The 12,852-nt window shown below is 36.9% G+C and overlaps 1 protein-coding gene across 1 annotated transcript in view; it reads left to right on the top strand.

The window, feature by feature from the left end:
* The first annotated feature begins 1,241 nt into the window (after positions 1-1,241).
* The window catches only part of LOC131693031 (uncharacterized), a 67,027-nt gene continuing 55,416 nt past the window's right edge, over positions 1,242-12,852 (top strand). The window contains exon 1 of the mRNA XM_058980501.1: positions 1,242-1,950. The gene's annotated coding sequence lies outside the window, so the exon portion shown is untranslated. The remainder of the gene's footprint in view (positions 1,951-12,852) is intronic.

The raw sequence follows: 12,852 nt of genomic DNA, 5'->3' as shown, positions 1-12,852 counted from the left end.
TGTGAGGGAAAAAATAGTTTACATTGTTTTTCGAAACTCGGTCGAAATCTCCATCACAAATATTCAATATGTAAGTATTTTACCATGTTTCTCCACTATTCGAAAGTTACTTTTCGCACTCATATCGCAACCGTCTATAATTCGGAATCAAATTAAAGCCAGCACGCTTCCACGCGTGTATAACACCGAAAGCTTCAAAAGCTCCATCTATATCTGAGTGCCATTGATAGAAGCTTTTAGCATAACTCGATAGCTTACGTTGAAACAGTAAACACAACACTAGACTTGGATTGTCGCTATCATTGCTGGTTGAAACGATCGCTATGTATAAAAGAGAGCGCATGCCGCTGTTGGCAATTGCTGGACATTATCTCATTCTTTAATATAATAGATCCAATAGTTCGACATTTATTATCCCACGTACATACGTGTCAAAGTAACGGGTAACGATGTGCCGAATCGAAACCACATGGTTCACCCTAAGTAAATGCATGGAGAGACTACCGCTAAACACCCTCTAGTAGTTATGATCTCTTTTAACATACCTGTGAATCTACCGTGAGCAAAAGAGATAGCATTGAATGTAAGCTAGCGACCATCTCTACTGTTTCACCGGTAAACCATGTTCAGGTAGAGTAAAGCAAATTATTGCTTCTGTGTTGAATATTCTCCGTGCTTGAAAAGTAGAATGATAAAGAGACTGTTTCAAAAAAAGATTACTGAAAGATGTTGAACCAATGACAGTTTATCATTTATTTTAAATAATTGGATAAGAGATTTTTGTATATGTCATAGCAAAAGAACACATTTACAAAATTAAAAAGGAAAATATCAAAAATAAGTCGAATGAACAAACCTATGAAACACTGCAAATCTAGAACCTTGCATGAGCAGTTGTGTCATGAATGTTGAGGGGATATTATTTTTGTGCGTAACACGACATTATGTACGAGGGGATGACAAATCTGTCACGTACCGTGTAAGCACGTGCTGGGGTATTGAAATGGAAAGAATCTCGTAACGCCATAGATGCACAACCCTTTTGGTAATGATAGCATAAACAAAACCAAAACAAGTTTTTATAACAGTATCTATCCGCGTACACAAAACAAGCGTCACGCACACAGCTCGGCCAATGTTTTCAACGTTTTTCCCCCACACAAGGCACTACAGGCAGTCTCTCGACAATAATTCTCTCACCTCCTTTAAACAACCCAACAAGCAGTCCAATCTCAACATCGCTCTCTCTTCCAGGCGTACCTACCGAATGATCGCTGTCTGAGCAGGATGTGTCGACCGTAAACACACCCTAAAATCATTCGCGAGCAATAAATTAAATTTTTAGTGTGAATTTAGCATTAGAAACACATCGAAACCGTCGACAACGCACAACATAGCCGTAAGGATTCGGAATTAGTGAAATTTTGAACGCGAAAAGGTGCCCAACTCGCAGTTTCATGGGTGCCTATAATTAGGGATTTTTCTTGGCAGTTTTCTTTCTTCCTTGATTACGTTCCAACTGAATCGCGCGTTGCGAGTGGTTGAGTGTGTTCACAAGCGTTGGTGCAATGTGTGTAGTGAACGATAGATTAATATTTCCGTAGCTGTGAATGTGATGCATCTAGTGTGATGAATGTTTTGAAATGTCCTGATGCTCAATGGGAATAAACGCTAAACGTGCGAAGCGATAACGAAAGGTGCATTTCCAATTATAGCTAATATAGTACGCGTAGAGCAATTTACACAAAGTGCGGGAGTTTTGTAACGATATGTATTTTTTCCGTGTAATATAATTGTAAGTAAACTAAGTACAAGATAGTGAAATAGTAGTCACGCAATAGATAAATGAAGTAACATAAAACGCAACAATTTTTATCGTAACTGGAGCTTTTATATTAAATCGAGAAATACAACGCAGCCGCAGAAATCGCCATTATCGGCTATAATCAAGTAAGTAAAAATACGCATATCGCAATGGCAATTGAAAGAACGTTCTCAGTTCTAGTTCGCGTTTTTAAAACTGTGATAAGAATTAAATTACTTTAGATGTCATACCCTGTTCAAAGGCACTTTGGCTCAGTTGCTTTCAAATTTCAGATGTAGGCGAAAATACGTTGAGATAGACAGCGGGCGGAAAGACGAACAGCGTGAATTCTAAAAACTGCAAAATGCAATGAGCATAATATGCTTTATATTAGTTATATTATAACTACCGTTATACGCATATTTGTCTCATGCCCCATGGGTTTATATTACTGCTCAGAATGAACTCGAATTGAATATCATACAAATAGATTTTTATTCGTTTGAATCGTTGTTGCGCATACGCTTCCTGCTTCGATTGAGGCTTTCGGAAACCGTACTGAAAATTGAAGACGAGTGCAGGCGAATATGACGAATTTTCATTCAATGAACTTCGAATATTTGTTACTCTGCATAGGACAATTATGCGTAAAATGACAGTTAAGGATAACAAATTTTCTCTGGAAGATTTCAAATGTTTCTATTAAATACTGCTATTATCAGACATGCGAATTATCAGCTATATATTTTTCTAGAGTTTGTTAGCGGATATATATTTTGGATCAATAATAAATTACATAACGTAAACATTGTCCAAAATTGATTTCCTCCTCCCTCCACGTAGCAAATTGTAACATATTTCTTAAATTAAGTTGAAATTAAGCTCCAATGCTATATTTCTCCTTAGAAGAGAAAAAAATCGGTAAAAACAAATTTTTCTCCATTAAAGAAAATTGTTTAAAACCACATTTGCACGTTAAGGGTCCAAACCTATAACTAAATAAGTTATGAAGTTTGAGTTTCGACTTCGTCTCATTAGAATCCGACACTAGCTTAGTGACAGAACTAAGCTAGCGCTAGATTGACGGAAACACTAGTTGTGTTCATGAGCAAACCTTGGCAAGTGCAATGTCCCGCAAGAAAAAAGCTGATTTTTAATTCCTTTATAGAATATTTTCTAAATTTTAAATCTTGGTTTTAACTAGTCTCAAACTATTTCGTCCTTGTTGTACTATCTTACAGGCACCATTTAGCACATTTATGCATAAGAGATCGCCCGTAATTGCTACTCCGTCATTGACCAGAACCAAATTAGGTTGCAAAATGTTCATTGGAACAACATGCTTGGGAATAACATGATGAGCCACATTGTACAATCTATATTGATCCCTGCATGCTGATCAATACCGACACCGGCAACGTCCGAATGCAGATCTTCTGGGAAAAGAAAGAATGTTAGTCCGATACATGTTGCTACTAGAGAATCCTCTGCATCTCCACATGTATCACGGGAAGGGGAGAGTTGTTAGTAAGAGTGCCAATAGCGTTATCATGTAATAATTTCTCTGGGCAGCCGGCTGCCTAGAATTAGGGAAATTTATCATTTGTTGCATTAACGCGATTAGCAAAATAAGCAACTTGATCTCCGGATAACCGGATATAAGGAACACTGCTTATTTTTTTAATAATATTCAATCACGCGATAAATTTTTCGTGCTTTCTATCGTGTCGGTGCTAATTTTACCCAGCGATCGTTTGAATAAAATGCGAAATCTACAAATATACAGAAGGTATTTGCCTGCGTCTTTATTTTTTTCTTGTGTCGAGTACTATTTTTGTAGATAGTTGGAATTGCACATGTATAATGATTTCGTAGTAAGACGGGCTTTTATTAATATTAAACTTTATTAAGAAGTGTGAAAACAGGAATGCAAACTGAGTTATTTCCGTTGTTGCGTTGCGTTGTGCAGAGGATTTTGGCGAATGCACACTGACTTCATTATGTTTGACTGCTGATTATCTAATAAGAGTTGCCTAGGTAAGTAGGAATTCATACCAATCCGACTCATATTAAGACATCAACAGCATGATAGCGATCATTGCCTGCCGCCCCCATCTCCATCGTTCACGGGTTGCTCCACCTACTTAACGGAAGGATGACGATTCATCAAACTCTTCCATAGGTGTCGCGAAGTTGGTGGTTTGGAAGGGAATAGGGTCTAGGATTCGCTCCAAGCAAGCGATGCGACCCGTAAAGCATAGTTTATTAGGTAGTAGTTTAGTTAGTGTTCGAGTGCACGATCGCTCGAAAACGAAGATCTTGTTTAGTTTTTGGTTCTTTTTAAACTCTGGGTAGCCGGCTGCCGAGAGTATCCTATGTTTTCGAAACAAAAGCAATTTCAACTCCACACAGCCGACCGTGGGAGTATTGCCTAGAAAAGCTAATCTTATCTGCGTAATGGGCCGGATCACTATTTATTGCGACATTATTTAGACTAATTTCACTATTCCTTCTCTACGATATATTTTTGGGTTACAAACTACCGAGTGATAACACGTTATACAGATAAAGAGTTATGATAGCTCGAGATGTTATAAATCAACGAAAGTATTTCCTATTTTCCATATCGGATTGAAAGGGAATACAGAGGATCTTTAACCTGATGCTCGGGCTTGTTACCAATAACGGAACTTGAAATTAGATTCATTAAAACAAACACGGCGAATTTTCAGTACGTATTGACACGCGATCTACGATACCAGTCAAATCAGAGTTTGCTCAGTCCAAAGAAAAGTTGGCCTACTGGCGGATACGTGTTTCCCTACAGTGCCATCATATCAACGAACACCCAAAATTTACATGCGACAAAATTTCTGCAATCCCGAATATAAAAGAATCAAAATCTCTACGCATTTGCAATAAAATAAGAAAGCAAAAAAAAAGTTGAATATCCAAAGCGGCTCATTTTCAAAGATAGCACCGCCGATGAAAAACCCAATAAAAAATTGGTGACAAGGGACGCGGACGAAATTAGCTGAGCACCGACCGGCTGGTTTGCCACCTATTTTTCGGGCGAAGAATTTTGGGGCGACACCTAGTAGTCGCTAGCAGGCATGTCCAAACACGCCACGGCACCGCGTGCTGCATTTTACCACCGCAACCGAGTGTATTGAAATGAGCACCGCAAGCCAGTGCTCGATGCGAAGCACCGATACACGATAAACGAAGCACCTGTGTCGGTGGCGGCGTTAAATTTTCGATCCGGTGCTTGGATGCTTCGGAAAACACTCGGGCCGGGTGCTTTAAAATTTCTGAAGCACCGGAGCCGAGCGCTTTCAACTTCGGATAACACCTCGGAAACTCTTTGACTTTGCACCCGTATCAAAGCGAGAATGTTTAAGCCCACTAGCATATGCTAGGGTTACCAACCGTCCTTATTTTAAAGAACATATCCTTATTTCCGAGGTTTTTGGAAAGCGTCCTTATTTTACTTCAAATGTCCTTATTTTTAGTCTCAAACCTTGGCATATATAGGGAGGTTCAACATGATGGTTTTTAACAGGGCATGTCATGTTATTGTAGTTTAGTATTGTTTGCCACCACAGTATGCTCACCATTTTCAAATTATTCAAATATATTTCGAAAATCAGCGATCTGTGAGAAATGTGTTTCGTGCACTCCGACCATAATATGGTCGACATAATCGGCCAGCTGACTCCACTATTCGCCATACAATCAAGGAGCAAAAGTTGCAGTTCTCGTTATTGGATGATTAGCGAACAAATCGACCACATCCAACACGTATTGAAGAAAACATAGCGGCGGTGACATTCCCAAGCATTGGAAACCAATATTACTCGACTAATTAGCCAGATACGACTTGAAATACTCGAATCCGTCATCAAAAATTGGACCTGTCGAATGGATTACCTCAAGCGCCAACATGGTCAACATTTAAAAGAAATTGTTTTCAAACAATAAATGGCAAAAAATGTTCTTTCGATTGACAAATAAACATTTCGTGATTTACTCCTTTTTTCAAATTTTTGTGGGATCAAAAAAACGTCGTCAAGCCTATATTAAATTATTCAGATCAACTTTGTTCCAAGAGAAACAATTTCAATTGGCAATTTCAAATACTTCCAGCGATTGTTTTTGTTAATGCATACTCTCTGCGACTCATTCCAACCAAAAGTTCTTTTACTCAGAAGTCACCAAAATTTGTTGGATAGTTCGATATGAGGTTTGGCCAAAGTGGTTATCTTCGTTCAATATTGGCACTACACTATTCCAATTTGTCTCGATCAAGATTCAACGTCCCAGTTCAACTGCTGGAAAATAAGCCAGAATCCCAACTTTTTCATAATTCTAACTCAAGTAACAACTGATTCAGGCTCCAATTCCGAATAGATTTGGCAGGGATGTCCTTAATTTGCTTTCAGTCCATTTGGTACCCCTAGAATATGCACAAAAAGAAAGAAAAAAGATTTTTCGGTGCGAAGAAATAAAAGAGAACAGCAAATATATTTCTATTATCACGGCAGTTTGATTTTTAGTTAGATATGTACTTATAAAATATCCAAAGTCGATGCAAGTATAGATCGCGGATGGTGGATTTTTTTAAATTTTGCGTCTTGGAAAGACTTGTCAACGAAAATTCTATTTCTTTATCTTCTTGCAAATGTATATCTAATTGAAAGCAAAAGATATGAACTTTACCATCGATAAACATCTTTTTATTTTTTTTACAATCCCAATCTATACGGATAACACACATATGGTGCTTAGCTCAATTTGAATCTATTCCTATTGCCGCCATTTGGGGCACACGTTTCGAATTTTCGATCAATCAATCACAAGTATTTCACAGTATTTGGATAATTTTTATTATACGAAACTTTGTTACCAATTTTTAGACATTCTATCTATTGCTGGTCGTAATAATAAAGTATTGAGTCATTTCATGTCGCAAACTCTATTACAATATTTAGCTAAAATAGTGATGAACTGCCTCATAGTGCTTTTTAGGCTGACAAAATGGAGACACTGAAAAAATCTGTTTATCCGGTTACCAGGTTGTTTTGAAAAAAGAATTAATTTCAGTTAGAATGTCAAATTACAGTACTAATTTTATCATTGCGGTCAATAAAACGTATTTTCAGAGGAGCTAATCTCATATAAAATTGTGGCCCTTCGCTAAAACAAGGTCATGTATAAGGTGATCATATTTCGCAAATATTTTATATTAATTCCAAGCACCCCGTCCTGGTATTGTATTATGTATGAATGTGATTTGGTTATATTAAACAATTTTAGTTTCGGTTTAAAACTCTTCATCAACTGTCTCTTTATTTCCTCAACTTAATCTACTTATACTAACTAATACATGTAAATACATTAAAAGGGAGGGAGGCTTTACTTTACTCTAATGGAACTGGAATTGTTCATATCATTTGTAGCAAGTTACCTACTGCAGAGAACTTCAATTTTTAAAATTACCTGAAACACGTTATCGTATGTAAAGGCGTTAGGGCACAATCGAGGTGCGCCCATACGATTTATTTCCGCTTTATACGTCATTAACAGTGCCATTACAAAACTTTTAACACAGCACAATGCATAGAAATGAATTTTGGCCGGACTTCATTACTTTTCTGTCACATCCAACGGCGTCCGTGTGTTGACGTGCCGTTTGGTTCGCTGTACTATAGACTTATAGAGCATTAATTTAGAAAAAATCTACGTTATCATGAATATCGCTAGCTAGTGTCCTAGTCCTTATCAGTTCTTCGATAATTATACTATATAAGCTATATTCATTATTCCGCATGTAAACTCAATAAAACAAAGACAAATTTAGTTGACAAGATGGTAAGTGATCACCCAAACCAATTCTGAAGTGATGCAGTTTGAAATCTGAAGACTAGATTTTTGTCTTGCTATATTCTGCATTTTTAATAATTGAACCGATACCTTGTCCTTTTTATATCTATTCTGCTTTAAGGTATAAAAAGCCAGCTTCAAATGGGTTTTTACAATTTGATCGGCAAAATTTAATTTCTGCATGCATTTTAGATTCATAACATTTTATTTGTCTAAAGAGATTTTAATTTTTGCACAGTATAGTGGGTGTGTAGACTTACCAGTCATAGAGAGTATAACTGTACTGGAAACAGTGATTGATGTAAGGATATGCGATTATTTCTGCTGATACGGTCGGGCATCTATCATCGACATAACTTTTTATAGTCCGTCGGAGATGGCAAACATGAGTTGGAAAGTTAGTGAAAACTAAAAGCATATTGACCACCAGACCATCCAGTACAATATTGGTCAATGAAGTTATGCTTTGTGTAAACACTATGCACAGGAAGAGACTCCTCTCACTTAAACGTCGAGAAGTTAGCTAAAGCATGTAACACCACAACACCAACGAAAAGCTCATTAATTTACTTTATTTTTTTATTAGTTGAAAAATTAATTGACTTGCACTAGAAAATAGAATAACAGGCAAATGATTTCCCGGATAATGCGACCTGTAATACATTAAATACACCTTAAGTTTGTTTGAGAATTCATGCACAAATAGCTATACAAAACTGAAATATATCATGAACCCGTTTACAATATATTATATAAATGAAAAGCAACTGAAAAGACAAATCACACCTTGGAATTTTACAAATTGAATAGAGCCAAATTGATACATTTACATTAAACATATTTTATTTTAGATTCGATTACCCGGGGTAAGATTTTTTAAATCCCCGGATATTCGAATCTGACCTGTTTATTATTTGGAATAAATTTCCCTTATTCCACAGAAAAACAAAAAAAAATATGTGTGCATACTTTGCATCTATAAGATGTGAACAACGTTCTTAAGAAATGATACTTGACTTTATTCGCTTGCGTATTATCATATGATAAGTTGTTTCTTTTTACTTTTACTGTAAATTTTGACAAATAACGGTGTATTTGATTGAATTTATTAGAATGACAAAATAGGATGATTTGTATTGAGCAAAAACCAAGATCTAAAAATTGCAATACAAACTAGTTGGACCCACTACCATTTGCCCGAAAGGTATACTGAAAATATTGGTCCTAAAGTTTTTGTTTAATTCATACACGGCACTCATGAAATCATTTGATGGTAGCTGAAGCCGCAACTTTAGAAATTTTACTAAAATACTACAATTTCATGTTTGATTTTACCTATGCGGAAACCAAAGAGAATTTCCACAGATTTTAAATATTGATCTTTCTACCTAGAGTTAAAAACTAAAATGTTTTCTCAATCAGTAACATATTCACTTTCCAGACTGATTGCTGGAAACATAATTTGTTTTTGAAGTTATGACTAAAGCTGAATACTTTACAGGATACTAAAAAACAACCGTCAAACTGGGAACTTGCAACACTTCTGACTTCCTCTGTTAATGTAAATTTAGCAACGGTAATAATAATTTTAACAATTTGGAGTCAAAAGTCTTAAAATTATGCAAAACATATGAAAGGTGTTGACCGAATGAAAATATTTAAAATCAACATTTTTTCTATCACGCATTCCTATTTGCTTTTCAATTCAATTTAGGCGTATCCATACCTGAATAAAATTTTCAAACTGAGCTATTTAGTACTAAGTAGCGGAAAACTTTGACACTTTAGTCTTTCAATGATACTTTTAGTAATACAAATGTGGAGGTTACAATCCAATCGCTATTAATCGTTAAATAGTTAGTCTCAATATTATTTTTTTTTAGTTTTTGGAAGAGAATTTTCTCTTATTTTTAAAGAATACAAATGACCGGACGATATTTAAATTTCGAAGTGCAGAAGAATCTTTTTAATTTTGATACTGAATAAAGATCAGTTATGGTCTTCAAACGTAATACTCGGACTGAGGTTGTTTGATGTAAGTGTTGGCTAAGATGTACAATTCGACTCCAGTACCAACGCCAATTTAAATCCATTCATTCATCTATTTATAATTCCTACTTGCATACCTACTTAATCCTTCCTTACTGTATGATGCATTACAGATTCTTCATAAAGTACCAAGCTCGTTCATGCATATGAACGCACCAAATTGCTTTGAGCCACTTACCAAGCGACAGCAATAGCGCGGCGATAATCGCTACCGAAATATAAGCTGCCGTGTTTTACGAATTTAAAAACACTCGGTACGGTGCCTGCCGATGTCAGAAACACCTCGGTTGCGGTGCCTGCCGATGTAAGATGCACCTCGGTTACGGTGCCTACCGAAGTCAGAAACACTCGGGTCGGTGCTTTGTCGAAGCAACGAGCACGGTGGTTAAATATCATGCGCTGGCACCGACACCGGTGCCTTGGTATCGGCGACCGGTGTCTGCTGTTGAGCACCGGTACGGCGTGCCAACTTCAATCCTCTTGGTGGCGTGTTTATTGGTAGATGTGCCCACCGTACAGCACCGTTCGGTGCTTTTGCCATGCCTGGTCGCTAGTCGCTGGTGAAACGCCAATTATTTGAATATGCCAATTTTTTTCTATGAATAAACATTTTTCACTATTTTTAGAATGTACACTGTGTTTCTAGATGTTTTCTGTACACTTTTATTGTCATTGCATCGGGAATCGACGGCCCGTAATGTAAGGAAAAGATTTATTTTTCAATTGCCGGAATTCGATTTTCACAAACTGTCACCACTCGCTTCGGACGAAAATATGCAGAAAAATGCTTTTATAAGCCACTTCACTTTGTATAATCGTTAAACTGCACCGTTATTCACACTTTCGATAACCGGGAGGCAGTAAACTGTGCCGAATATGACGAAAATTAACCGACTCGAAGGGAGCTCTACGAGAGCCAACCGCTCGCGACGAAGATACACATTCGAATCCTTCCAGGCACCATTTAGCACATTTCGAGAAAAACGATCATGACGTTGACTAATGTTTAAACTTATAAATGGTACAGACAATTCAGAGAAGACATTTGATGCTTCTATCTATTCTGTATTAATCAATCAAATATTACGAAGATGACTATATTGAGAGTTTTTGCTAAAAATGTAAACAAAAGTCGCACTCACACGCGTCATAAGTGTGTATTGATGACATAAATTATATGACGTGTCAAAATTGTGCCTGAAATATTTTCTATGAGAATTAAGCGTCAATTAGTAACTTTTATCCATTTATTGGCTGTGTTTGGTCTAGAAACAATCGGTGAGATGCATTCTCAAAGAAATCGTTCAACATTTTTACACATAAAAACATTAAAACTATTATAACTTGAACCAATTTCAAGATATAGTGATTTGAAACAAAAAACTCACAATTTCTCATCACGTTTCGCGCTATATTTCAGTAACCAAGCAGAATTTCAAAATTCTGAAAACGCCGTCTTGTAAAGATTTATCAGGCATATCCAACTCAGTTTACTACAAAATGGCGTTTGTCGTAAAGTAGCACAACTGCAATGATTTTGCGTTTACTCGTCAAGCCCAGTTTGAACATATCCATATTGATCGGATTTTAGAGAATCCCGTCTTGGTTTGAAATTGCTTTTAGATATCGATATTTGGCATCTACTCATCAAACCCGTTCCAAAAATACCCACATTGAACGGGTTATACAGAATTTCACTAAACCACTAAATCTTGGTATTCAAAATGTCCCCAGGAGATTGATATTTGGTCATTTCAAAAAATACCCATATTTATAGTTTTTGAGAAGTCTACTAACCCGGAAGTCACCATTTTGCTTTTCAAAGGCTTCGATATTTGGCGTCTACCCGTTAGCTCGTTCCAATATAATTCCATTTTATACAGCATCCCATACATACATAGACAATGACACTATTGATATTATGCTATATGACCAGGAACCGCGTTCTTATCTCGCCGCTACCAAACAAATCATGTTAATATACGCAGAAGTAGATAACATTAGGGAAGGTACTTGGAGGAACTTCTTCCCTGGTCTTCGCAACGGTGTGCGGTGTGGTAAGAATTCCCTCCTACCTGACCACCCAAAACAAAACATTCAAAGGTGTCACATATAGTCAGCGAACATTGGTCACGTATCCAGGACAGGTTACTTCGTACCAATTCTGCGATCAGCCGCTACATCACAAAAAACCTTCGGCAGAGACTGCTAAGGAAATTCCATCTGTTACAGGCAAGACCGATTCACATTCATTGTATGCTAAACCACAACCGGTTGCTAAACTAACGACTTCGGATCGGGCAGTAACAAACACTAAACCAATAATAATCTTGCGTAGTACCAGTAGACCAACTGCTTTAACTAAAAGCGAAGAAACACCCATTGCATCAAACGCCTCCAAACCAACAACCAACACCATCAAGAAGGAAACAAATGCCGAAGAAGACGGATTTACAATAGCGACCCGTAAGAACAAGCAACTAACTAGAACTTCCGAAAATGAACAGCATGAAAGGAGTATTGATGACGACATGAACGTGAACGACTACACGAGTAAAGGCAGACAGACTGAACCCCCAGTTGCAGAGAGATAACGCAACTAGTTCATCACCGCCAAAAGAAAAGATCTCAACACGCAGCAGCAAGCTGCGTCAACAAGACCCGACGGACAGGCAGTAACTTAGTTATTTTTTAATTTTTGCAATTTACAAAAATACGAAAAATCCACGACTCAGCTGTGCTAATGCATTGAACCGTGTTAAATAAATTAGAACAATAAAAAACAATATAATATTTACCTATTGAAAATCGGACTCCACGCGGCTATATTCGATGAACATAATATGTTTACTTTGTACTCTACGTGACCTTTCGCGATAAAAAAAATTAGAGCGCCTTTCGGAAGGTTAGTTTTTTCTGTTGATCCTGTAATTGAACCACTAATACCACCATTTCAAATCTGTTTCTCTCACAACATGTTCAACCCAGAAACTTGATGTCTTCGGTAGAATTATTCAGAATGATATTATGATTCACATAAACATAGTTGCAAAAAAGTAGATCTTGCCAAACTAGAAAAAATGCGACCCTAGGGAACACCTAACCGAAATGACGGA

This window comes from Topomyia yanbarensis, chromosome 3, assembly GCF_030247195.1.
Source record: "Topomyia yanbarensis strain Yona2022 chromosome 3, ASM3024719v1, whole genome shotgun sequence".
In the NCBI taxonomy this organism is placed as follows: Eukaryota; Metazoa; Arthropoda; class Insecta; order Diptera; family Culicidae; genus Topomyia; species Topomyia yanbarensis.
The sequence above is the reverse complement of the archived record's forward strand: the minus strand, read 5'-3'. Positions and strand labels throughout refer to the sequence as shown.